General features: G+C 41.8%; 2 protein-coding genes and 1 long non-coding RNA gene across 3 annotated transcripts in view; 2 read left to right on the forward strand and 1 right to left on the reverse strand.

The window, feature by feature from the left end:
• LOC310851703 (phospholipase A2 inhibitor CNF-like) overlaps positions 1-4,474 on the forward strand; it is a 40,879-nt gene extending 36,405 nt beyond the window's left edge. Inside the window, exon 7 of the mRNA XM_083754360.1 lies at positions 4,453-4,474. The gene's annotated coding sequence lies outside the window, so the exon portion shown is untranslated. The remainder of the gene's footprint in view (positions 1-4,452) is intronic.
• LOC310851730 (phospholipase A2 inhibitor 25 kDa subunit-like) overlaps positions 1-26,620 on the reverse strand; it is a 1,159,037-nt gene that overhangs the window by 712,346 nt on the left and 420,071 nt on the right. The window lies entirely within an intron of this gene.
• On the forward strand, positions 15,642-18,611 carry LOC310851821. The gene is made up of 3 exons (XR_014567844.1): positions 15,642-15,763; positions 17,022-17,159; positions 17,770-18,611. It is a non-coding gene; the product is annotated as an uncharacterized lncRNA (long non-coding RNA).

Raw genomic sequence — 26,620 nt, forward strand, 5'->3', positions numbered from 1 at the left:
GAGGCTCGTAACATTATACAGGAGGCAGCAACAAAAACCATCCCAATGAAAAGGAAATGCAAGAAAGCAAAGTGGCTGTCCAATGAGGCCTTACAAATAGCGGGGGAGAGAAGGCAAGCAAAATGCGAGGGAGATGGTGAAAGATACAGGAAATTGAATGCAGATTTCCAAAGAATAGCAAGGAGAGACAAGAAGACCTTCTTAAACGAGCAATGCAAAGAAATAGAGGAAAGCAATAGAATGGGAAGAACCAGAGATCTGTTCAAGAAAATTGGAGATATGAAAGGAACATTTCATACAAAGATTTCCATAATAAAGGACAAAAGTGGAAAGGACCTAACAGAAGCAGAAGACATCAAGAAGAGGTGGCAAGAATACACAGAGGAATTATACCAGAAAGAAATGGATGTCTCGTATACCCCAGGTAGTGTGGTTGCTGACCTTGAGCCAGACATCCTGGAAAGTGAAGTCAAATGGGCCTTAGAAAGCACTGCAAATAACAAGGCAAGTGGAAGTGATGGTATTCCAGCTGAACTATTTAAAATTTTAAAAGATGATGCTGTTAAGGTGCTACACGCAATATGCCAGCAAGTTTGGAAAACTCAGCAGTGGCCAGAAGATTGGAGAAGATCAGTCTACATCCCAATCCCAAAGAAGGGCAGTGCCAAAGAATGCTCCAACTACCGCACAATTGCACTCATATCACACGCTAGCAAGGTTATGCTTAAAATTCTACAAGGAAGGCTCAAGCAGTATGTGGACCGAGAACTCCCAGAAGTGCAAGCTGGATTTAGAAGAGGCAGAGGAACCAGAGACCAAATTGCAAACATGCGCTGGATTATGGAGAAAGCTAGAGAGTTCCAGAAAGACATCTACTTCTGCTTCATTGACTATGCAAAAGCCTTTGACTGTGTCGACGGCAAGGCTGCATATTGTCTCCCTGCTTATTTAACTTATATGCAGAATTCATCATGCAAAAGGCTGGGCCTTTTCATCATGCTAACTATAACTGGGCCCAAGATTTGTCTTCCTGGTGCCCCAGGAAAGCAATTGGGCACCTCTTCATAATTTCCAAAAAATCTGAGGTGGGAGTTTGGTGCTTTTCCATTTGGTAGTCAAATTTTGCAACCCAATAAGCATGTAAGAGGTTTGGCATGTCTTGGAAACTCAAGAGATGTGCACACATTTATCATTTTATATATGAGAAGAAAACGACACCTTCATTACAGTGACCGTATTTATAATTGGGTATGTTATTATTGTCACGTTCCTTGAAGTTTAATGAAATAAGCAATATCCCTATAAAATGTCAAGACTAGAACCTCTACACATTGGATGTTATTTAGGGCTTGGTTGAAACCCTCCTGCCAGTGTCCCGCCCCCCAAATGCAGAGGAGACTTATTTGTAGTAACCTTTGGTGGGAGGAGTGAGATAAAGGCAAAATTCAGTTGATTGCCAGACTAGTTTACCCCTAGAATGATCCTGAGAATCATTCAGAAGCAGCTAAACAGCAACATGCATGTTCTGAGAATGATCTGAATGTGATACATATAGAAGCTATACTAAGGACAAAATATGCAACACTAAGAAATATTTATATTAGGTTTTCACAGCAGGCCCATTTGATTGCAGTTGTGTGTGTGTGCGTGTGTCTGTTTGAAATGGAAACTAAGGGCTGACCGTATGCTCCATTTTGACAGTTCCACATCAATATCACAATAGGATGCTGTGGTGCATTCCTGAAATGGCAAAGAATTCAACTTCTTGCACGGCAAACCTCATGCTCCCTCACAAATCGCTTAAGTGTCTGAAACTTGTTGCTATTGTAAAGAATGGTGAGTAAACTGCCAATCAACTGCCAGCCACCAACTACCTTTTCTGGCCAAATGTGATAAAAGCAAATAGGGGAGGCAGGGGCATAGGAAGGGGAGCAGGGGCGGTTCACCCTGGGTACCATCTCTGGGGGGAGGGTGAGAAAAAGGCACACCATAAGCTGCTCACCCCGCCACCCCTGGGTGCAAAGGTATGAGCCGCCACCATGTGGAGGACCCCACTGCCGCCACTGTGCAGAGAGGATCACCTTGCCACTAACGTACACGGATCACCGCGCCCCACGGGTGCACGGCAAGGCTGCTGCTCCAGGCGCCCATGCAGCTAACTCCACCACTAGGGCGGGAGCTGTACCAGATGTTTTCTTTGAAGGGAAATATTCAAGGTTTTCTTTAAAGTGGTATTTCCTTGTTTTGAAAGTACTTTGGGGAAATATATCTGTCCCTGATTTCAGTAAGTGAGAAAGAGAAATAAAGGGATGTAAATGCACCCTAGGGAGGTGATGTTTCCTGGTTATCAGGGAGGAACACACTGTTTTTTATTTTTTATTTTTTATTGATTTTCCAAAAAAGTTTTTTAGACAAACAAACAAGCAAACAAACATAAATATCAACCTTATTTAAACCTAACTTAATAACATTGTTAAGTGACTTGCTCGTATCCCCCTGGTTAGATTTCATTGTATATCATTTTAACGGTTTTCCAAAACCAATATTCTTATAAAATTAACTTCATCACTTAACATCTTTCTTTCTTTATAATTCAACATTAAACATATTAATTCATCACATTACATGTTTAAATCCTAGGCCTATCTGGTATTTGCAAGTTTTTCCAATTAATTTAACTTAACATATTTAACTAAATAGTCTTTGAATTTCCTCCATTCCTCCTGATACTCCTCCTCCTTCTGGTCACAGATTCTTCCAGTCAGGTCAGCTAGCTCCAAAAAGTCCATCATCTTCATCTGCCAGTCTTCCACTGTTGGTACTTCTTGTGTTTTTCAATTCTTAGCTAGTAAAATTTGAGCAGCAGTTGTGGCATACAAAAATAATTTAACATTTTTCTTGGGCAGACCCCAACCTGTTATTCCAAGAAGAAAGGCCTCTGGTTTCTTAATAAATGTGTATTTCAACATTTTTTCCAATTCATTATAAATCTTCTCCCAGAAGTCTTTCACCCACCTTGGGGCAGGTCCACCACATATGATAGAAGGTACCCTCTTTTTCTTTACATTTCCAATATAGATTATCACTGTTATGGTAAATCTTTGCTAATTTTACCGGAGTCAAATATCATCTGTACATCATTTTCATTATATTTTCCTTTAGCACTGTACATGCAGTGAACTTGACCCCTTTCTTCCACAGTCTTTCCCAGTCTTCAAACATTATGTTATGTCCCACATCTTTTGCCCAATCTATCACCACCGATTTAACTTGTTCATCCTTTGTATGCCACTCCAACAATAAATTATATATTTTAGTTAAATTTTTAACTTTAGAATCCAACAACTCCGTTTCCAACTGAAGCAAAACCATTTTTCTTATCTAATTTATACAATTCATTAATCTGGTGAAAATGTAACCAATTTATTTTCTCTTTAAGTTGGTCAAATGGTTTTAGTTTATAACCTTCTTTATCCTCCAATAATAAATCTGAATATCTCAACCATTTACTATCCATGTTTAACTTTTTCTGGGCCTTTGCCTCCACTGGTGAAAATCATTTGGGTGTCTTCCTTTCTTAGAGATCTTTATATTTTGTCCATACATTATAGAGAGTTTTCCTAATAACATGATTTTTAAAAGCATTTTGGGCCTTTACTTTATCATACCATAAATATGCATGCCATCCAAATAAATTATCAAATCCCTCTAAATCTAGAACATCAGTGTCTTCTAATTGTATCCATTCTTTAATCCAGCAGAATGCAGCTGCAGAAAAGTAGATTTCTCATTTCCCATTTCTCAGTCACTGGCATGCTGTTGACCCCATTCCCAGACTGCCCTGATCACATGGAAGCACGCATGCAAACAGCTGTCATTCCCATTTTGAGTTTCCTCAGGCCCTGGATGGATGCAATATTGTGAGCTTTATGGAAGATCTAATTGATGACTAAATTCGCATGTGTGGACTTCACCCAGTAGCCTTGGTTTGGTCAGAGTATCAGTAGACAGGGAAGAAAGGTAAAGTAAGGCTTGTGGAAGACATCAGGTGTGGCCTTGACATTCACTTCAGTCACTCTTTTGGGTGAAAATGCATCTTCTGAATTTTCAGAGAAGCTATCAGGGTGTGGGGTCAAAGGGAACATATGGACTTAATGGTCCTGCAAGTTGCCCAAATGTACTGGGTCCTGAAGTCAACCCTCACTCATATTATCATTCCTCTCTTTTCAGTGAATGAAACGATAGAGTTTCTTGATATCAGAGGATGTGGAACACTAGATTTTTGCAATTTTGTAACAACAGCCCCAAAAGATGTGATGAAAATTCTTAATGGTTGGATATATTTCAATGTCATCAATGCAACATGCATTGATCCCATTAATTATGAAGGTCAGACCTTAAAGGTTATAGAAGAAATCAATTCCCATCCTGAGACTTACAAGATCTCTGAAGGCTTGGAAGATCTCTGAAGATGCTGCAGAGTGAATGTGTTTCAAGGAGGCAGACACAAGAGGGCATGAAATTGTGGGTTGGGAGCTTTATTTACAGAACATTTGGTACAGGTGTTACATTTCCCCTGTACATTTATTCTGAATCATGATGAGAATAAAATGGATAAAGTAGATGAATACTGTGTCTTGTGTTGGCTTTTTTCAAGTGAATAATATCTATGCAATGATGGTGCAATGAATGTCAGTTCTTGAAGGCCAAGAAAGAGAAGAAAACTGAAAATCATTATCTGGCCATTGGGTTGCCATATTTTTAGAAGGAAAAAATCTGGACAGTTGTTCAGCCGCTAAGTTACTGAGCTTTAGTTGGTATAGAAAATGAAAACAAAACCAGAATGGCCTGGTTTCCCCCCCAAAGGGGTATGTCTAGATTTCGCAGACATATGGCAGCCCTAAGTTACATCTGATGTCAAAATGCCCCCATCTTCCTGATGGAAAAAGTATAATAATGAAATAAATAATTGCCAATACCATTTCATGGTAAAAGGAATAAATTTATAAAGATAAAAGGAATAGATTTATGAATCAATCCTCACCATTTGAAAGAGAACTTATCAAGAGCAATGAAAAAGTAATTTCCAAAATGTATAAATTGTCATTTGAATAGCAAAGAAAAGATGGACTAGTAAAATCAGCAATGGGATATAGGTCATAATATAGAAATGGCAGCATGGGAGAAATGGTGGAATACACATTTGAAATTTACAGCATGTTATACATTAAAAGAGCATTATATGAAAATGATATACAGCTGGTGTTTGACTCCTAGTAAACTGGCCAGGAAGGATAAATCTGCATCAGAAACATGCTGGAAACGTAAAGGAAAAGTGGGTAATAGCACTGGGCAATATCTGGTCTTCAACATCATGATATATCACCAGCTAAATATTAAAATATCTCGATATATATCGAGGCCTTGCTGTAGCAGAGGGTCCTGCCATACCTCCCCCAAAGCAGCTGAGGGCCTTGACAAGGCTCCCTGTGGCGGTGGAGGGCCTTAAAATGTAAGGAAGTAGTCGCTTTAATAATAAAAAAATACAATAAACTTCCATATACAGTGGTACCTCGGGTTACAAACACCACGGGTTACAAACAGTTGGGGTTACAGACTCCCCTAACCCGGAATTAGTACCTCGGGTTAAGAACTCTACCTCAGGATGAGAACAGAAATTGTTCAGCGGCGGCGCAGCAGCAGCGGGAGGCCCCATTAGCTAAAGTGGTTAAGAACGGTTTCAAGTTAAGAACAGACCATCGGAACGAATTAAGGTTATAACCAGAGGTACCACTGTAATATAGTTAACATATTTTCAACTAATTTCAGATTAGTTTAAGGGATTTTCTAGTCAAGTTGCATCTGCTTCCCCACTCAGAGGTCTAAGTGGAATCTGTGCATGCATAAGCCCACTGAGGTCAACTAAACTTACTTCTACTTTTCTGGGAAGAAGCCTCGTTGAATTCAGTAGGGCTTGTTTGTTTTTTTATTATTTAATTTATTTAACATAATTATTACAAAATATAAGCAAAATATTGCAAATACATACATATATATTTCAGATAAGCACACATATATAAAAAAGAGCAAAAAAGAAGAAAATAAAAAAGAAGAAAAAATAAAATTGGAAGAATATGAAAATAATAATAAAATTTCATTGATTGACTTCTATCGCTTACACTGCACTTCCTATATACATTTTAAGCAAGATTGTATCTGTTATTCCGTATTTTCCCCACACTATCTCACACAAATATTCTAATCAAAAAGCTCCTAGCATCGGAAAGTTTCTCCCCTGATGTTTAGTCAGAATCCCAAACTTCAAATGATGCCTTTCTCACTAAGTAGTTCAAAATTATTTTCTGTACCTGTATTTTCCCATATGTTAGATAGCCATGCCATCCATAAATTCTGTCCCAACCTACTAATTCCAAAATCTCCATATTTTAAAGTAACATCCACTCTTTCAACCAGCTCCAACATGCAGCTTCATAATATCTTCTTAAATCTGGAAGTGCAAAGGTTCCTATTATTTTAGAATTAGAATCCTCGGGGAGTGCCTAGGGATGTGCATCTCAGGGGCTCCCCCTGCTGGTGTTAACCCTTTCCGGTTCTCATGCCGGATAGTCTGATAGGACTAAGCCTAAGCCAATACCGCTCTTACCTGTAACCAATAAAGTTGTGGCCATTATTTGCCCACTAACCTAAATTAACGGTGTCCTGCGTCTTCATTTACTTCCAACTGGTGGGAGGTGGGAATCGCCACACAACTGTTGCATGTGACAATGTCCACAGATGTGCTGTAGAGGGAAGTGAGGGGTGGATGAGGCTCATCAACCTGGGTAGATAGTCTATCTAGGAGAAGGAAAACTCTGATCCTAAACTTCTGCTATCTTGTGGGACATCTTTGGGAAAAGAAAAGGCTAAGGAGTAAACCCTACACAAATCTGGACTGGAGTCCTTAAGATTTTCAGATGATATCTTGTACACCTCCTTCCAGCAACATCTGCAGCTACTCTGCTTTCTTTTGGACTACATCAGTGAGGCCAAGAGAGGTTTCTTATCCTCTGGGCAGCCCAGGACCTCCATACACACTGCTGAGGCTTGCGCCCCAGAGGTGTCACTTTTGCGACGCAGGTGGCGCTGTGGGTAAAACCTCAGCGCCTAGGGCTTGCCGATCGAAAAGTCGGCGGTTCGAATCCCTGCGGCGGGGTGCGCTCCCGTCGTTCGGTCCCAGCGCCTGCCAACCTAGCAGTTCGAAAGCACCCCTGGGTGCAAGTAGATAAATAGGGACCGCTTACTAGCGGGAAGGTAAACGGCGTTTCCGTGTGCGGCTCTGGCTCTGGCTCTGGCCAGAGCAGCGATGTCATGCTGGCCACATGACCCGGAAGTGACTCCGGACAGTGCTGGCCCCTGGCCTCTTGAGTGAGATGGGCGCACCAACCCCAGTCTGGCAAGACTGGCCCGTACGGGCAGGGGTACCTTTACCTTTACCTAATGCAATGGTTTGACTTCACCCCTGTAGGTGCACTCCATTGTCTTGCAAGATGGATGGATGCATGCAGTAAGGGGTGGGAAATAAACAACTGTGATCCCTGCTGTGTCATGGGCATGTTGGCACACTCCATTGCTGCTTTTCCAAAACATCTTATGCTTTCCCTTTTGTATTGGTAGCCTAGATATTTTTCTACTACTCTTATCATGATGCTAAGGTTTCCATTAGTCATATCTAAAACAGCAAAAATGTGATCAAAGGTCCACACAGCTTCTACAGAAGAGACAAAGATATGGCATAGTTTCATCCATTTTAATCCACCATGGCTGCTCTATTGCGTGCATGAAACATACTCTAACTGCTGTGTGTGGTGTATATATATATAGCCTAGGAGGGTCCAGATTAACAATGAACACATGAGAGATGGTCTGAGTTGATAGGCTTAAAGGAGCGACAGAATTCATATTTCTGTTTTTTCCTTTAAATGTATTTTGTAAATCACTCACCAAGGTCTCAGTAATACATGCCACATCAGCACCCTTGTCAATGTATCAAATCCTGACTGAATGAGGTCTTAATCTGGTATATAGCAATATCCCACACAGATTGATGGGCATCGATTGATGGGCAATAAGTTACAAGCTGTAACATTATTACTCTGTTACAGAGAGAAAACACATTATTGGCTTCTCTATGGGAATGCTCCAACCTGTTCTACAGAAGGTACTCAGAATGTGCTGCTGCTGGTGATTCCAGTTAAGGGTGGACATGGGTGATATTGACAGATCCCATTGAAAGGCCATTGGCTGCAAGTCTAGTTCTCCATAGACCCCCCACAGACAACCTTAATTAATCCCATGGAGCACCAGTGGTTTGTAGATGACAGTTTGGGAACTGTTGCATTATTTTCTTAATTAAGTAAAGAAATCGGGTAGCCAAACATCTCATTACCTTTGTGCCAGCAATTTGCTGACATTGGCTAAGAGTAGAGCACATGGGTTGGTACAGTGTTCCAGGAAAGAATTCCATCAAATTTCTTCAATAAGTTTGGAACAAGGTGACAACCATCATCTTGATGTTCTGGACACCTGTTCACACCCCGTTCTAGTTTTTCCAGCTGAGAAGTTCCCTCTAATAGAAGCTGTCTTTTAGACATATCCCTGGGAAAACAGAGAAAGTGTGTGCTCTTTCTGATTATGCTGGACCCCCACCAAGTTCCAATAAAACCGAGGCACTTGTTCTTGATTAGTAGGGGCTTAATTGATTCAGCATTTTGGAACTGACTCCACTGTCAAGGACAGGTCCCCAGGTCCCACAAGGGTGTTGCAGCTGTGTCTAATACCCCAAGCCTGCCAGCTCCATTCCCCACCACCAAAACTCCTTCTGTCAATCAGACTGGGTCAGGAGATTGTAAGAGTTTGGAGAAAATGGGGATCTCTGCTCTCTGAACCTCACAGTTGCAAACTTGCTCAATAGCAAGCAAGAAGTTAGGAACTGGATTTAATAACAAGGCTGTTCCCAAATAAATGCACACCGATTTGAAAGGAAGTGTTATTATTCAGAAAGAAATGTTGCAGTATAAAATGGGACCGTATGGACCATAAAACTCGTTACAATTTCCAACCGGAAATGTACAAAGCAGACTTATGCATCTTTCATGGATGATTTAGTTGCGATCCCGGCATTGCAGAGAGTTGGACCAGAGGACCCTCAGGGTCCCTTGCAACCAGGCAGTTCCACAGAACATGGAGACCTTATCAGTTAAAATCTGAAGCAAGGAAGTCACAGCATCCCAGGTGTTGCAAAGCAGCATGGTGGGAAAGATTGACCCCAAACACCACCAGTATAGGCTTGCTTTGTAATAGTAAGCATATTAACTTGGGGTGAGTTTCCTCAAGCAATCAGGTTTCAAAATTAGAATCTCCTGGTACTTTCTCATATACACTTTCCCACAGATGAAGCTGCTTCCAAGTTTTCAGGCCTCATCCCTGGCCTTAAAGACAGAAAGCCTAGATTAAACAGCTGCCTCAGAATAATTGTCAGCTTTTAGCCAGGGCCCTAAGTGGGTGAACAATTTTCTTGACACTCTGTACATGTTCGCTGCAGCTCACAGATGCCAGCAGCCAAAGAACATGAATTTTGGTGGCTCCTTGAGTTCTGAAATGAGATGAAATATGGAACAGCACAACTCACCCTTAACCTAAACACAGAAGAGCCAAAGTTCAACCCATATTCATTAACTTCTGAAAAGCCTCCAAACTGGGATTTCATAGAGATGTCAAAAAGCTATAAGGCCATCTCATGGCTCAAATATATATGCTCAAGAATTTGTAAAGGAAGCCTTGTGTACATGAAATACATGAAAACTTTCTCCATCGCTCACCTGGGACAGGACGCTCTGTGGGGCCTCTGAGGAGTCTGCCTGCCTCCTCCCACTCAGCTCCCCTTCAGCTGTGGAGGAGGTGGTAGATGGACTGTTTGGGGCAGCACGGAGTCTGTGGGTGCTCAAGCCACCATGTCACTCCCAGGAGAAACGCATGGCTTGAGTGCACTACAGGCCCCGCAGTGAGTGTCACCCAGCATTTTGTGACCCCCCCCTCAATGGTGGCACCTGGGGCGGCCCACCTGTACCACACACCCCTTCCTCCGCCCCTGCCATCACTGTGATAGAGGAAGGATGCATAGAGTAAATGCCAAGGATGATTTGGCAGAAGCACCTAAAAATACAGGGATGGTGGCATTAAGCTAGACTGGCCACTACTTTCACCTCAGCTTTTCCCAGCAATTTTCAACACACACACACACACACACACACACACACACACACACACAAAATCCTGAAGAGTGGGCCAAGAGATAACAAAGCTTTTTCCACTTTGAGGGGGCCTTGGGAGGGAAGACTAAACTTACAGAGAAGAGAAACATAGTTGTTATTAAGAAACGGAGAGAAAAAGGGGGGAAATGCAGTTTAAGCCAAAGCAGAGAAAGCAATTTATTCACCTTGCTCCCTATCAGCACCATTCACAGTGGATTAATGGTTATGCAGATTTTGGCCTGCATTAAAACCAAAGTCTGTAGTAGTAGGGAAACACCCCAAACTTTTTTTAACACACACACGCACACCAAGCAGACACAGAGATAGATATAGACTAAAAAACACACACTATGATCTTCCATGTGGGACTCCTGTAGTGATCACTGTGTGGGATGGTTTTTCAATATTCTTCAAAATTTGCTCCTACTTGGGACACAAAAATAGAGTGGCCACAACAATTCCTATTTGCAGAGTTCTGGTCTATGTTGAAAAGACTCGCAGTCCTCCATCCATAGCAAAGCTCTTATTGCTTAAGAATGGAGAATATTTTTTTAAAATAAAATTTTATTTTTAAAATAAAATGAATTCTGGAATACTAAATAATTGACCATCCAAAGTAGCTTGGCTGAAAGGGTAAAGTCCAAGAGATACCAAATTGCCTGGATGAGAAGCTTGTATGATGTACAAATTGACCCCATACCCTCCAAAATTTTGGGAGGGCAATTCGGGGCCCACAACCACCACCCCGTTCTTTGCTCGTGCCCCTCCCCCCCAGTGCTTTTACACCCTAAAAAATGTGTAGGGGTACTCTCATTTTCCTACTTATACTGAAATACTGTTCCTCAATGAGGCAAAATTTAGATTCACAAAATGTTTAGGAGTATGTGTGCTCCTGCGTCCCCCCAGAAAAAAAACACACTGCACCTACCTTTGAGCACTCTTCCTCCTTTTCGGGAGTGTTGGGAGATGTGGTGGAGTCTGGTGCAGCCTTCCCCATGCAGCGGAGGCCAGCACAGCCTTCCAGCAGGCCGCACCAAACTACCCACTTTTCTGGAGGCAGCAGAGGCCAGGCTGGACTTCCGGTAGGCCACATCAAACTGCCAACTTCTCTGGAGATGCCTGGTGCAGCCCACCACAAGGCCTGCCAGCCTATGCTGCACCTCCTGATGCAGCACAGACTGTTTCCTGTTGCAGCACAGTTGCCTTCACCACCTCCTCTGGTGCTGGAGATGAACCACCACAAGAGGAGGTCAAGGTAAGTTTTCCTTACATTTTTTGGTCCTGTTTGTGGACTCGCACCACAGCAGAACCCTAAAACACCTGGCGCGACCAGTGCGAGGGATCAAAATTGGGGCATTCGTGATTGGGAACAGAAGCTGGGGTAGCTTCTGCCAATACGTGATTTCCCAGATAAATCAGGATACTTGAGGGGTCTCTGACCCCTGTGAATATGATTGTGAAAATGCTTTCCTGTATCCACTGTGAAGATCACTGGGGATAACTTGGATTGTGGTTCGAGGACCCGACCCCCGCAATGTGAAATGAATACACAAGGACACATGATATAAGGTTAATGGGCAAGGAAAGGCCACAACTTTATTGATTACAGCAGTGAAAAGGTATTGGCTAGGCTGGTGCTGCAGCAAAAGGCTGCTGAGCACGCTCCCTTGGAGGCACCTGGTTGGGTGCCTGCCGAGGGGCATGGGCGCCAGCCAGGAGAGGTGGAGGCAGGGGGCTAACGCCCCCTGCTAGGGGCAATGCTCGGGCTCCTGCCCATAACCACTCCCCTCTCTTCCAGGGAGGAGAGTCTTTCTCATTTGCCAAAATTTCATGGTGTTCCTGGAAAAGATTGCATGCAATTTCAAAATTGCTTTGTGTTCCAAGATCCCATCACAGGCTCTCTGGGAAAACATGCAGCCTCCATTTGTGCCCACATCTCATTAAATCAGTCATTCACTATTTGAGGCTCCCATCCCTGACTATAAATTCCTCTGTAAGCTCATAGCTGTATCCATTGCCTTTTTGGGACCAGGTCTTCTTGAAGTCCTTCTCAGCTCTTGATTATCCCAACACCATGAGAATTCTTCTGTGCACAGGCCTCCTCTTGAGCTTGTTTTCAGTAGGTGAGTAGAAACCAGAGATTTTGTGTTCCATTAACTTCCTCTAGAATAGGGAGGGGTCAGTGGAGCTAGAGAAAGGAAGTCAAGAACATCATGTGCTCCTGGATGGGGTATTGAATAGATGGATATTAGGATGAAGAGCAGGAGAATCTGGGAATCTTGGTGCGATGAGAAAGTGAATCATACAAGTTACCAAAGTCCCCTAACACTATCATAGTTATCTTTACACCAAAGGAGTGCAGTCTAGAAATGTTGATGCCAAGCAGGCTCCCCCTACTGCAAAGATCTCCTTCCTGTCAAGAAAAAGTCCCTAAATGGAATGTTTTGATGTCATGGAGGGGTTGAACTGCCCCAGCATCCATTGGACCCTGTTTTTGGCTGCTGTGGCCCCCTACCTCCACCTGCTGAACTTGCCAGCATGCTATGCTAGAGTTTTGATTGCTCTATTAGGGAGCAAACTGGGTATGCAGGCAAGGGAGTGGGGTGGAATAAAACTTCTCATTACATATTATTTTGCTTTAAATGAGCTATTGCTCCAACGTATTAGAAAGTAAGACCCCGAGATGGTTATCACCAATGGAGGCGAAGGCCCGAAAGAGACTCAATATGGAGGCTGGTTGGCCGAAATATTGGGAAATAATAGAAAAAATTGGAGACAAATGGAAGTTGCAGAGCTTGGAGAAATTAAAGAATAAGGTGCAGGATTGGTTACATTATGCTCAAATTCAGGAGGTTTTTAAATTGGATAAAAAGATAGGATTCCAGGTGGAGAAGTTGAAATTAGAGACAGAACTGTTGGAACCAAAGACTAAGGTATTGTCGAGAATGTATAACTTGCTGCTTAAATGGAATACACAGGATGAGACTGTTAAATCAGCCATGATAAAATGGGCACAGGATATAGGGTATAACATTATGTTTGAGGACTGGGAAAGGTTATGGACCACCGGAATAAAATTCACGGCATGTAATGCTTTGAAGGAGAATATTATGAAAATGATATATAGGTGGTACATGACCCCAGTCAAGCTTGCAAAAATATATCACCTGTCTGATAATAAATGTTGGAAGTGTAGAGAGGCTGAGGGGACATTCTTTCACCTCTGGTGGACATGCCCTAAAGTGAAAGCCTTCTGGGAAATGATCTATAATGAACTAAAAAAGGTACTTAAATATACCTTTGTTAAGAAACCGGAGGCCTTCCTCTTGGGCATTGTCGGCCAGAAAGTGTTAAAGAAGGACAGAAGTTTCTTTATGTATGCGACAATAGCAGCAAGAATACTTATTGCAAAGTACTGGAAGACACAAGACTTGCCCACACTGGAAGAGTGGCAGACACAATTGATGGACTATATGGAATTGGCTGAAATGACTGGCAGAATCCGAGACTTGGGAGAAGAAACAATGGAAGAGGACTGGAAGAAGTTTAAGGACTATCTACAAAAACATTATAAGTTGTATGAATGTTAAGTATTTGCACGATTTAGAAAACACCAGTTCCAGCAAATAGATTTTGTAAAATAGAAAATTAAGGTATAAGTAAGAAAAGGTCGAAATTTAAGGTATCATTATGTTTAACTTTAAGGTATGAGCAATTGATAAAAAATTACTTTAAATTTAGAAGTATAATATTTGGAAAGTACAAAATAAGGTATGAAACAAGGTAATAATTTGCTGACATGCTTATTATAAATAATGCAGGGTAAGGAGATGTGAGGAAGTCCAGCTAGTTATATAAGAAAAGTTATTCTGAACGGTTGGTTATATTTTTCTCTCTTTTTTTTCTTTGTTATGTATTTGAAAATTTAATAAAATATTTGAAAAAATAATAATAAATGAGCTATTGCTCCAGAACTGAAGTGGCATGTTAAGAGTAGAGATCTAAGCAAACAGCAGCTAGCTTAATTCCAGCTGCGTCATTATCTGCCGAGCCAGGGAAAATGGCAGAGGAGGATTCTTATACAAACTTGTTGAAGGAAATCCTGGCTCATATTCAAGCCTTGAAGTCGATTCAGGAAGATGTGGCAGAACTTTAAAAAATACTTTCAACAGATGAAAGAGGAAACGTCTCATTATGAAGATTGCTTGACTGTCCACAAAACACTTATGCAAGGAAATCACAATATTTTGAGTAAACAAATTACTTATTTAGAGTCACAACTGCAGGGAATCTTGGAGAGTTTGTAAGGTTTTTTTTTATAAAAAAAAACCTTACCAGAACCGAAGCTAATGGATTCAAGTTACAAGAAAGAAGATTCCAACTAAACATCAGGGAGAACTTTCTGACAGCAACAGCAGTTTGACTGTGGAATGGTCTCCCTCTGGAAGTTATGGACTCTCCTTCTTGGAGGATTTTAAGCAGAGGCTGGATGGCCGTCCATCATAGATGCTTAGTTGAGATTCCTGCATCATAGGGGGTTGGAGCAGATGTTCTGCGGGGTCCCTTCCAAATTTAAAATCCTATGATATTATGTGTGGTCTTTCTCTATGCAATTAAAAGAGGAGAACTTTGGAAAGAACTTAGAAAGTTATATATTAAGGGTTTATTTTGCATCCAAGAATTGTCTTTTTATACCTTTTTTTCCTTGAGTCACCAAAATGGAGATGCCTTGTGGCATACGATCATGACACTGAGCTTTTGTGATATTCCTTTATCTCTGTAGGGGCGCCACTACAATGTATGACATGTCGGTATCTGAACGACAACACTTGTATCCTGCGACAGGCACGTAATTGTTCAGGAAACACTTGCCGTGAAGTTGCTCTACAAAGCGATATATGTGAGTAAGGTTTCTTCCCCCCCGCCCCCAAAGAACCCTTCTCAACAGAGGCCTTCCACACACTCAGAAATTATCATGCTCTGTGCGATCAAAGAATTACAGTAAAATCCATACACATGTGACTCAGTCCAAAAGTCTTCTGTAAAATATACAGAAGAGTCTGCCTGTGTTCAACATCTTCTCCTCACAGAAGGAATTATGTGGACTATAACTTTATTAATGGGGATGAAGGATTCTCCAGAAAGATTTCTGAGTTCTATGATGATATTACAAGGGGAGCACCTGACATATTTAGTGATTCATCTCTTAACCAGGATTTCTCCCCTCCAAATGTTCTCTCTACAAAATCTGGGGCAAAAATGATTGACTTGATATTCCTCTCTAATTCTTCTTACAGTTGCTGAAGACATCCTCAGACCTACTTACAGTGACTGCGTTAACACTCAGGATTGTATCCCAGGCATCTTTTCTTTTGCTGGAGGAACCCTCCAATTCTTTCGGATGCAAGCTGAATGCTGCAATACTGACCTATGCAATGAAAACCCTATTCAGTGTAAGGGCCCTTGTATTTTGGACACTTTCTGTATCAACAATTCTTGCCCAGAGGCAAAATATAGAACTTCTTAAAGAAAAAAAATGTAATAATAAGTCATTTACCGTATTTTTGCTCTATTGGACGCAGTTTTTCCCCTCCAAAAATTGAGGGTAAATGTGTGTGCATCCTATGGAGCGAATGCAGGCTTGTGCCATAGTCGCACGCAACCCCTCCGGCAGGGAGAGGCTGCACAGGTTTATGGCTTCTCTCTGGCAGGAAGAGGTTGTGCGCAGCCTGTACGCTGCTCTTTGGGGCTGGGGAAAAAAAGATTTTTTTTATTGATTTCCCCGTCTAAAAACTAGGTGCGCCCTATGATCCAGTGTGCCCTATGGTGCGAAAAATACAGTATATTCCACCGTGTCCATTCTTTTAAATATAAAGATAAAGGTAAAGGGACCCCTAACCATTAGGTCCAGTCGTGACCGACTCTGGGGTTGTGGCGCTCATCTTGCTTTATTGGCTGAGGGAGCCGGCGTACAGCTTCCAGGTCTTGTGGCCAGCATGACTAAGCCACTTCTGTGAAGCAGAGCAGCACATGGAAACACCATTTACCTTCCCGCCGGAGCGGTACCTATTTGTCTACTTGCACTTTGACATGCTTTTGAACGGCTAGGTTGACAGGAGCAGGGACCGAGCAATGGAAGCTCACCCCATCGCGGGGATTTGAACCGCCGACCTTCTGATCAGCAAGTCCTAGGCTCTGTGGTTTAAACCACAGCGCCACCCACGTCCCACTCCTTTAAATATAGCCTTTCCATAATATATTCATAATATACTTCAGCCCTTGCAGAATGTGTATGGAGACTGAATGTGTATGGAGTAAGCCTGGATCCTAGAATCTATGGGCAAGCCTTGTTTCATCTCATAGGCTGCTAAGGATCAATGCCAATCTGCTTTTGTCCTGGCTGGCAGAATTGTCAATCTCATTTCACACAATTCAGATCACTCTCATGCAGAAGCAGGTAGACACCAAGATGCGTGTTCTGAGAAAGACCTGCATATGTTACATATAGAAGCCATACTTATGAGCAACACTCAACAATATTTATATTAGATTTTCCCAGCTGGAACATTTGATGACACATTTAGAACACCATGCGGGGGGGGGGGAGGGAGTGATAACCCTTTGTACGAATTGGAAAATAAGGGCCAGAATGAACCAGTTATGTCAAAATAAATGGAATCCATCTGCTGACCATAAATTTCATTTTGCCAGTTCAACCTGGGAGTTTTGGTCCACTGCAGTGCCCATTCTGTTTCACGAGGAATGCAAACGATTGTGTGGTCGTTGACACCCATAACTGCCCTATTAGAGGGACTAAGTGCATAACATTTGCTGGTATCATGCAGCAAGGTGAGTAGAACTGCCAATCAGCAGAGGGTGGGGGTGAGGGAAAGCAGCTCTCAGCCATCAGCTACCTGACCTTTTTCTGACCAAATGTGATAAAAGCAAAGGATGGGGTGGGGATCTTTGTTTTATTTGAGGGGATGAGTTTAAAGTTTTCTTTACACCGCTTGCCCCATTCCTTAGTCAATGGCATGGTGTTGACCCACCCCCAGACAGCCCTGGGAAATTCCTGATCGCATGGAAACAAACATGTACAAAGCTGTCATTCTTATTTTGAGTTTCCACGTGCCTTGGAGGGATGTTGTACTGTGGGCTTTGGGGGAAATTAAATTGGTGGCTAAATTCGCAAATGTGGGCTTCACCCAATAGCCTTGGTCTGGTCAGAGTAGAAGTAGACAGGGAAGAAAGGGAAAGCAGGGCTTATGGAAGACATCAGAAGTGGGCTGTTCTCAGGTGCAATGGTCCTGAAATATACCTGAAATCTGAAATGGTTCTGAAATCTTGTGAATTTTCAGGGAACATAACAGGGGTGGGCGTTAAAGGGTCCTGCAAGTTGCCCAAGTGTGCCGGGTCCTTAAGTCCACCCTGACTCATATTAACATTCTTCTCTTTCTAGTGGGTTTAAGTCAAGTGTCGGCTGCTTTCAAAGGATGTGCAACACCAGATTTCTGTAATTTCATAACAACAATCCCAACAGGAGTAAAGCGAAGTCTGAATGGCTTGGTGTCGTTCAATGTCACCCAAGCGACATGTGTTGATGCCCAGCCATCATCCTCTACTTCTGGCCTGTAGATGTGCCCTTCGTGGGACTTGGGAGGAAACTGTACTATCAGCGGCAGGCTGTGGAAGATCTCTGGAGATGCTGAAGATGCTGGAGGCAGGTGCAAGAGGGCAGGAAATTGAGATTTGGGAGACGTAGTTAGAGAAAATATGGCACAGGGATTTCCATTTGAATTGTGATCTGAATAAATTGATAAAGGAGACAAATTCTGTTTCTTGCATTGGGGCCTTTTCAAGTGAATAATTTGTATGCAGTGATGGCACAATGAATGTTAACTTCTGAAGGCCAAGAACAAGAAGAAAACTGAAAATTATAATCTAGGATATTAATAGTTTTTCCCTAACGGCACAGGTTTTAGTTTGGGTTTTTCTTTAGTAGGGGGAACTAGTTCCACTATGAAAGCTGAATGAAGAGAAAAGCATTACACTTTCCGGCATTGTTATGTGCTCAGTCTAGAAGGCTCGTTTTTCCATTACACCACTATTATCTGCAAATATGTAAATAAACTAGAGATCAGATAAAAGATCTCAGTTGTCTGTCCAGTTACATCCTGACTTAACTAGTGACTGATTTCTTTGGCTCACCCACCCCCACCATTCAAATGTTTCCAGAAGCTTTGATTCTGAGGAATATTCAATTAAAAATTCACTAGCAGCTTGTACCTGGCGGTTCTCAGGAATTCCTAAGAACCAAAAATCTGTATGGTTTGGATAGGTCTATTGACTGAAACTTCCTCCTTGATGTCAGGAACCCTCAAGACAAATTGTCCCAAGACCATTCACATTCTAAAGCCAAAACACAGGTGGAGCATGAAAGGCGAGGTCCAGACATAATCCAAGGTCAAAACACAGTAAGTCCTTTGTTTGTTAGGCGTAAAGGCATAATGCAAAGTCAGATCCCTTAAGGGTGCCCTGAACCCAATCATGTTTCTGTATACTTAATGTGGGGTGCATGAGTTGTTAGGGGAGGGGTTTTACCTCTGGTGGGGGACACGTTGTCCTCATTCTGGGGTAGTTTGTCCACCTTTGCCCCCCCTTGCACTCAGCTCTCACCTGTGGCTTTGAATGGCTTGCTAAACCAGGTGAGGGTAGCCATTGGGTCTCAAACCCTTGTTGAGTTAGGGATTTCCGCTGCATGCAAAGGCAAGCTCTGGTGGGTTGAGTAGATGAGAGCAATGGTTAAGAAGCTTTTTTTTTGTACATGATGTAGAGGGAAGTGAGGGGCAGATGGGGAACATCAGAATGGGAAAGTAGACCACCTAAATGGAAAACTCTGACCCTAAACCTCCACTGCTTTGTGGGATATCTTCAGGAGAAGAAAAGGCTTAGAAGTAAACCCTACACCAGAGGTTTTCAACTTTTTTTTAGTCTACAGCACCATTGACGAACCACATTCCTTCTGCGGGAGCCACTTACAATGGGGTTCCACTACAGGGCATTGCCCTGTTCCACTCCTGTCCCATTCCGCCCCACCCCCTTTCAGTGCAGTTTTTGGTGCAGGTGTAAGTGTTAACTGTACGTGCCAATTGTACACAAGTGGTGATCCCCATGTACCTGGTGAAAACTTGTGTTGTTTGGTCATTTAGCATTTTTAAGGCTTAAAATTTAAGCAGTAGAGCTTTGAAAAAGCTTTTTTAAAAAAATGATGAGTCATCCATTACTCTGCAAAATATTGTATTTGTAAGTTGGGGGGGAAGGAAACAAACTTAAATAATGAAAAAATTATTAAGATACTCTGAAAAAAATTATACCAACAGAAAATAAAGACACAAAGACACAAACAAATGTACTTTGAAAAACTGATATACTGATATACTGCAACGGTGATGTAGTGGGGAGGGTTGACATTTCCTTCTGGCCTGAGATGACCCTGGAGAGGACCAAACTTTGTGACTTTTGCTGTTGCAAAATATTACCCAAGTATAGGCTCTGGAGTAAATTAAATGTCTTACAGATGCCTCCATCTCAGTCTAAATATGTGGCTGTGCAATCAAAGAAAAATATCTGGTTGCCCCCTTTGGAAGAGCTGGATAAAGCTAAAGAATTTCTTCTTCACCAAACCTTTATTCTTGTTGTTGTTTAGTCGTTTATTCGTGACCCCATGGACCAGAGAACGCCAGGCACTCCTGTCTTCCAATGCCTCCCACAGTTTGGTCAAAAAACTTTATTAGGCATTACAAATATAGGCCATCGAAAAACATCCATATAAAATTATAAAATATAAAGAAATAAACAGCCATGTAAAAATATGTAATAATGAGGATTTTCACTGGAGTTTCTTCCCACTAAATAGTGCCATTCACCACTCTCGGAGATACTATTGATAAAAACTCAGCCACCCAACTTCCTGTTTGGCTTCCATGGCGAAAGGCTGTCCATTACATGGGAGCCGTTTTGTATGGAATTTTTGAGGATGAGATGGGAGTAATCATCCTCACAACCCCTCCCCCAGGGCCGGGAGGGGGCGCAGCTTCACCTGCAGATTGCCCAAGACCTGCTCCCAGTCAGGAAGGTATGATGGGGGGCAGTGGGTACTGGGTGTAAAGCGCCGTGTTGTTTTTTTGGAAACTCTCCAAAGCCGTCGCCACCAGCTGCAAACACCTGCTTTTTAAGATGAAGTTCAGACTTAATTAACAGGTGTTCTCTGGACTAGAGGAGATAAAGTATTCTGCCAATTGATTCAGCCACTGGGTGCCAAGGATTTGACCTGGAGAACAAAAAGGATTACCATCACAATTGGACTGGTATGTCAGAATCGAAGGGGGGGGGGTGAGTCTCCGTAATTTCTTTTTGATATACTTTGCATTTGCTATCTGATTTGGCAAATCTCCCCTGGAAAGACTGCCTGCCTGACTGCAAAGTACACAAGCAGGATTGAGAGAACACTTTGTTATCCTTATGATTATGGTTTTACTATAGAACTGACTATGTGAAACTGGACTACATTTGGTAATCACCTTAAATGGGATGATAAAAAGAATTGATGACAGGATTTATGGGTTTCCGCTGAAGCACCGGTTCATTAATCAGTTGGAAGGAGATAAAAAATAAATTTTGGATATATATCCGGTGCAAATGGCTGAGATCCACATTCCTTTCGGTTCTGAGTTGTGTCACATCAAGAACTGCCACCGAGAGAAAACGAAAATGAATGCTGAGCATAGATTGTTTGGATTATTAAAAGGGAAACAAAGGGGAAAACCAGCAAGAAACCTTTCACATAGAACTTTATAGGACTGAGCTGCTTGTTGGACGAATTCAGAGGCTGTTAAAAATAAATGAAGGATTAACTTCAGATTGTTTTACTGGAATTACCACCTAAATAAGGAATGCAGCACTATGTGAGATCATCGCTCCTCAACCCCCAGAGCACAGGAAGCCACCCAAACACTTATAATTTGGCATAAAATCTGGACTGTTTGATTGGATTATAATTTGGAATGGTTTTAATGTGGTTTAATTTGGATTGTTTTGCCACAAAAGAACCCTAAAATCCTCTCTCCACCATTCACAGTGGATTAACACCAAAATCTGTAGCAGAGGTTGAGCACCCCCACTTTTTGGCATAGATAGATGTAAACAAGAAAACACGGTTATCTTCCCTGTGGGATTTTTATGTGTGAAATCCTCCCCCCGCCCCCAATATTCTTCAGAAACTGCTGCTGCCAGGGATACAAAATAAGAATGGCCACCACAGGCCCTATTTACATTGTTCGGTTCTCTGTTTTAAAGGTTGCCTGTTTGAAGTCCATCTTAAAGATGAAGAGAATCAGATGCAAAAACTGTATGAATGAAAGAATAGGCAACAATGTCCTTTCCAAGCTTAAGAATGAAAAAATATTTTTTAAATAATGAATTCTGGAAAGCTAACTAGTTGACCATCCAACATAGCTTGACTGAATGGGTAAAGTCCAAGAGATACCCACTTGCCTGGATAAGAAGGACACGTAATGTACACATGGACCCTGGGGATATGATTGTGAAGAACACAGGCATAACGTGGATTCTAATTTGGCAACATATTCACCTCTCTTTCAGCTGTGAAGCTCTCCTTCCTCTAAATGAAAAGCCCCCAACTAGAGTGTTCTAATGACAGGGAGGGGCTGAACTCCCCCAAAATCCTTGGGATCCTGTTCTTGTCTGCTTTGGACCCTTCCAGATTTCAGAGTCCAGTAGGGGGTGGGGGAAAGAGCTTGAGTGACAAAACAGAGAGCAGAAATGTCAGAAGTGGGAGGAATGTCTAGCACACCTTTTGGGCAGTTTTGCTGTTTCTATCACAGGCCTCACACACAGCACAGGAATGTTTTGTGTGTTTGGAGGAAATCAGTGGACAGACTCTTATTTCTATTCTGCTTGAGTTGAAGTAAATGCTAAATGGGAACTCCAAATGTCCATCATAAATATGGAGCCATGGCATCTTTGCATTTGAAATCCAGGTTTGCATAACGTGTGAAAAGGTCTTATTACTCACAAATTACTTACAAAAATGAACATTAAGAATGTTGATAAAAACAAAGTTAAGGGGTGTGCAAAGGGTGTGAAGGCTGCAATATGAAATTTTCCACCCTGGAATAAAGCCCTATTGAATTGATTTGGCTGTACTTCTTTGTAGACATGTCTAGCATTTCAGATGGCCTCTGCATGCAGTTCTGCCACAAAGCAGGAGGTGTTGCTGAAAGGCCCACTGGCACCAATACAATTTCAGTTTTTAAATCCTTCAAATTCCACCTAAAAAACCCCCAAATTTTGTAAAGGCATTTGTCATCATCTTCCTCTTTAATCACAATGTCATTTAAAAGCCTCTGGCCTCATATAAGCAACATACTGAAGTTTGATGAATGCATGAAGGGGTTAATGCCATAGAACAAGCTGTCCTGCCAGTCTTGGCTAGGTCACTTTCCCTCTTACCTTGGGAGGAAGGAAATCAAGCCTATTGCTGTATCTCAATGATCCTTTGGAAGATTAGGAAGCTGAACATGCGAGGAGGTCTGAGCTAGTTGCTCAGACCGCATGGCTCTTATAAGCCCCTTTTGAGTTATTGGACCAGCAATTTAGGAACTGTCACCAGTGGGACTTCCGGGTTGGTGCCTCCGGTAATGGCGGAATTCCTCTGATCGGGAGGAATTTGCCCCGTGGGAATCTGGGTCTGGCCGCCATGGCGAAGGTGGAGACCCGCAAAAAACCACAGGCGGGAGAAGCCTGTGAGCGTGGGATTCGGCGGGCACCTTTTGCGCCTCCCTTACTCGCGGGGAAACCCGGTTTCGGGGGTCCAGAGTGATGTGGGGTGAGCGGCGCGGTGCTTCGAATCGTCTGCTTCTTCCACAGCCCGAAGCTGAATAGCTGTTGCTGGAGAGTGCTGACTTTTTCCTGTGAACAATTTGACTTCAAAGTAACTACCCGTGAGTAGAGCTGAAACAGGAGAATTGGATTTTTAAATGTTTAATTTGGTATCGTAACGGGGAGGTTCAATACAGGAAGTCCGCCTTCCCCTTTTGTAAATAGACTGAAGCAATGAGGCTGCAAGCTGAAGTCTTGGAAAGCCTATTGTAAAAGACTAAATTTCCATTGATAAAGAATATTAAACCCCTCCTTGGAGGCAGGAGAAGAGGGGGCAGTTGTGGCCTGAGTATGCCTGCAGGAGAGAATGAAGAGAGCTAAAATACCACCGCTCTGACCCTGGAAACGGGCTGGTAGCAGGACTGACGTCTTTTGGAATATTCATTGACAGCGTTTAGAACGTTCATGGACAGCTAGCTAATAAGAGAAATACATTGTTTCTACTGTCTCCGTCTGCTTTTAAAAAGTAACTGAAAACTGAAACTAACTTTGGATTGTTTGAACTGTGTTTAAAAGAGGACATTACTGACTAATATAAATAGAAACTGTTTCCCCCTAGTGGAAGCCTTTGAAACTGCTTGCTTTACAAAAGCTGGGCTAGGGGAATTTTCAGCTGCAAGATAAAAAACTGTGAGACTCTGGGACTGACCTTGAATCTTTTAAGTGTTATGGCAAATGGAAAGGAAAAAACAGACCAGTCAACTGCTGAAAAAACATTAAGGTCTGGGAGGACTTTGCAGCAACCTAGGAGAGGCTCAACATCAGGCCCCCCTGCTTCTTCTGCTGCTGCTTCTGCACCAGTACACTCAAAACCAAGAGGAATGTCAACAGAAGAGGCCTTAGCGGTTGCATTAAATAAGATAAATGATTCACTGGAACAGCTTAACAAGAAAGTGGATGTGGCAACTATTAAAATTGATTTAAATACAAAAAGTATAAATAATCTGGGACAAAAGGTGAATACCAATACAGAAACCATCCAGAAATTGATACAGGAATCTACTTTGATACGGCAGACTGCGGAGGAAGCCAGGGAGGAAGCCGTTGCTGCGGAATGTAAAGTAACACAACTGGAGAGAGAGAGAGAGTCCCAGCCCTACAGAGGCAACTTGATGATCATAAGCTGATGCTTGCTATGATTGAACTTAAAGAAAAACAGACAAATCTGAGGATCAGAGCCCTACCTGAATTGGAGAAGGAAAGTTTGATAGATTTTCTCACACAGGAATTTGCTGACTTTTGGGACTTGGACTTGGGTTGAGAATTTAGAATTGTGAGGGCCTTCAGACTTGGAAGAGGAGGGAAAAAAGAGAAGAATAGAATAAGAGATTGCTTGATCACCCTTCAAACTGAAGAAGAGAGAGATAGACTATTGGGTTGGCACTACCAGAAGAACTTAGAAGTACAACAGTCAAGAGTGGAAATTTTTAAAGACGTCCCGAAATATCTTTTGGATCTTATTAAGTTATATGGCTTTAGTAGAAATGTTATAAGGAATTAAGTATAAATAGATTATTAGAGTATTAAAGGAAAAAATAAGGTTAGAATATGTTAAGATAATTATAGGATAGAAAACAGAGGAAGATGGAAAGGAATTGCTGAAACAACTAACAGAAGTGGAATACAAAAAGGGAGGTGTGAGGAGGTCGTTGAAATAAGTGAATGAAAGATAAGATATTGAAATTGTTTGATGTGTTTTAAACTGTTTTTGTTTTGTTTTGTTAGTTTAATGTGTTAGTGTTATGTAGTGTTTTTGTATTGTATTGTACTGTTTATCTTTTTTGTAGTGTTTAAATTGTTGGAAAAGTAATAAATATTATTTTTTTTAAAAAAGGAACTGTCACCAGTGTAACTAAGCCAAGAGTTGCTGCATATTTTGTGATTTTAAGTCTCTGCTGGGGTTCAATCACCAAAGAATATTTGCCTCATACTTGGATCTTGGCATCTAAGAACTCTCCTTTTATATTTACCGGTATCTTGTTTTTCCTTGAACAATCAAAAAGGAGATTTCTTGTGGCATAAGATAGTGACGCTGAGCTCTTGTGATCTTCTTTCCTCTCTGTAGGGGCACCACTACAATGTATGACCTGTCAATATGATGCCTACAACAAATGTATTACACGAGAGCCACGTGTTTGTCCAGGCAATGCTTGTCGTGAAGTTGTTATGAATGCTAATATATGTGAGTCAGTTTTCTTTCTTTCTGCTGTATACACAGAACCCTTCTCAATATAGGGTTGCCATACATCCAGTGATACCTCAAGCAAATCCCACTGAATTCAGTGAGCCTTACTCCCAGGTATGTGGGGGTTCAGATTTCAATCTTACATAGCTTCCTGATGTGGATTTAAAAAGCCAACGGAAGGCTTCAGTCATGATGGTTCTTTTCATTGGGGGGGGGGAGTATCTATTTGGTTACCTGCGAATTTTCTGTGTGTTCCTCAGTGCTAGCCTCTTTGTCCAATTTGGGAGAAGCATCTGGATTTCACTGCCTATGGTTGACCACCCCAATCTCCATTTTAAAAGTTACATTGCATTTAAAATTATTTTCCTCCCTCTCCCTGTGGCATTTCCCCCCTTTACTTACAGCTATATTTTCTCTCTCTCTCACTGGTGCTTTAGTGAGCAATACTAAACAGGACTGCAAGTTTCTACTGAATTGTGAAATCAAAGTAGTGTGAGTGGCTGAAATCCCAACCCTTCTTACCCAGGACTATGCCTTGCTCAACTCAGAATGACGAACGTCTCAGTAGAGATGGCTATCTTTGTAGGCATAGGATTGTGATGCACAGGTTTGGTTGGTGATGGGCCGCTTCATCAATTTCACTTTGTTAACCCAGACTTTTGTTGATTTTGCTGCAAAAGAACAAAATGATTTTAACTCTGAAAATGCATTAACTATGAAACAGAACAGCTACGGGTAAAAACATATTAGTTTACATCTGTTTAGAAGCTTTTAAAATGAATTGTAAGTCCCCCAAAGACTAACAAAAGTATTTATTTCAAATGCATGAAAACATGTATCAGATGCCTTTCAGTTTAGAAAGTTTTGAATGTGACTTGCATGGCACAGATGTTTGCAACTTGTGATGCCATGGGCTGTCGTAGTTTTGTATCTGAAGCCAAAAGGCACACTTAGGAGAAAATATGTTGTGTTCTATTTATAAGCCTTTGAGCATAAAACAAACATGCAAACTGTAATGAATAACACCAGTTATAAAACAGTTAAATCATAGTGTAATAAAACCCTTCTTAAAGTTCTCTAGCTCATGTTGTGATAACTTTATTTTCTGCATGTTTCCCATACACAGTGTAATCCCAAAGCTATGAAATGCACAAAGTGCAATAAA

This window comes from Podarcis gaigeae, assembly GCF_964106915.1.
Source record: "Podarcis gaigeae genome assembly, chromosome: 8".
Lineage (NCBI taxonomy): Eukaryota > Metazoa > Chordata > Lepidosauria > Squamata > Lacertidae > Podarcis > Podarcis gaigeae.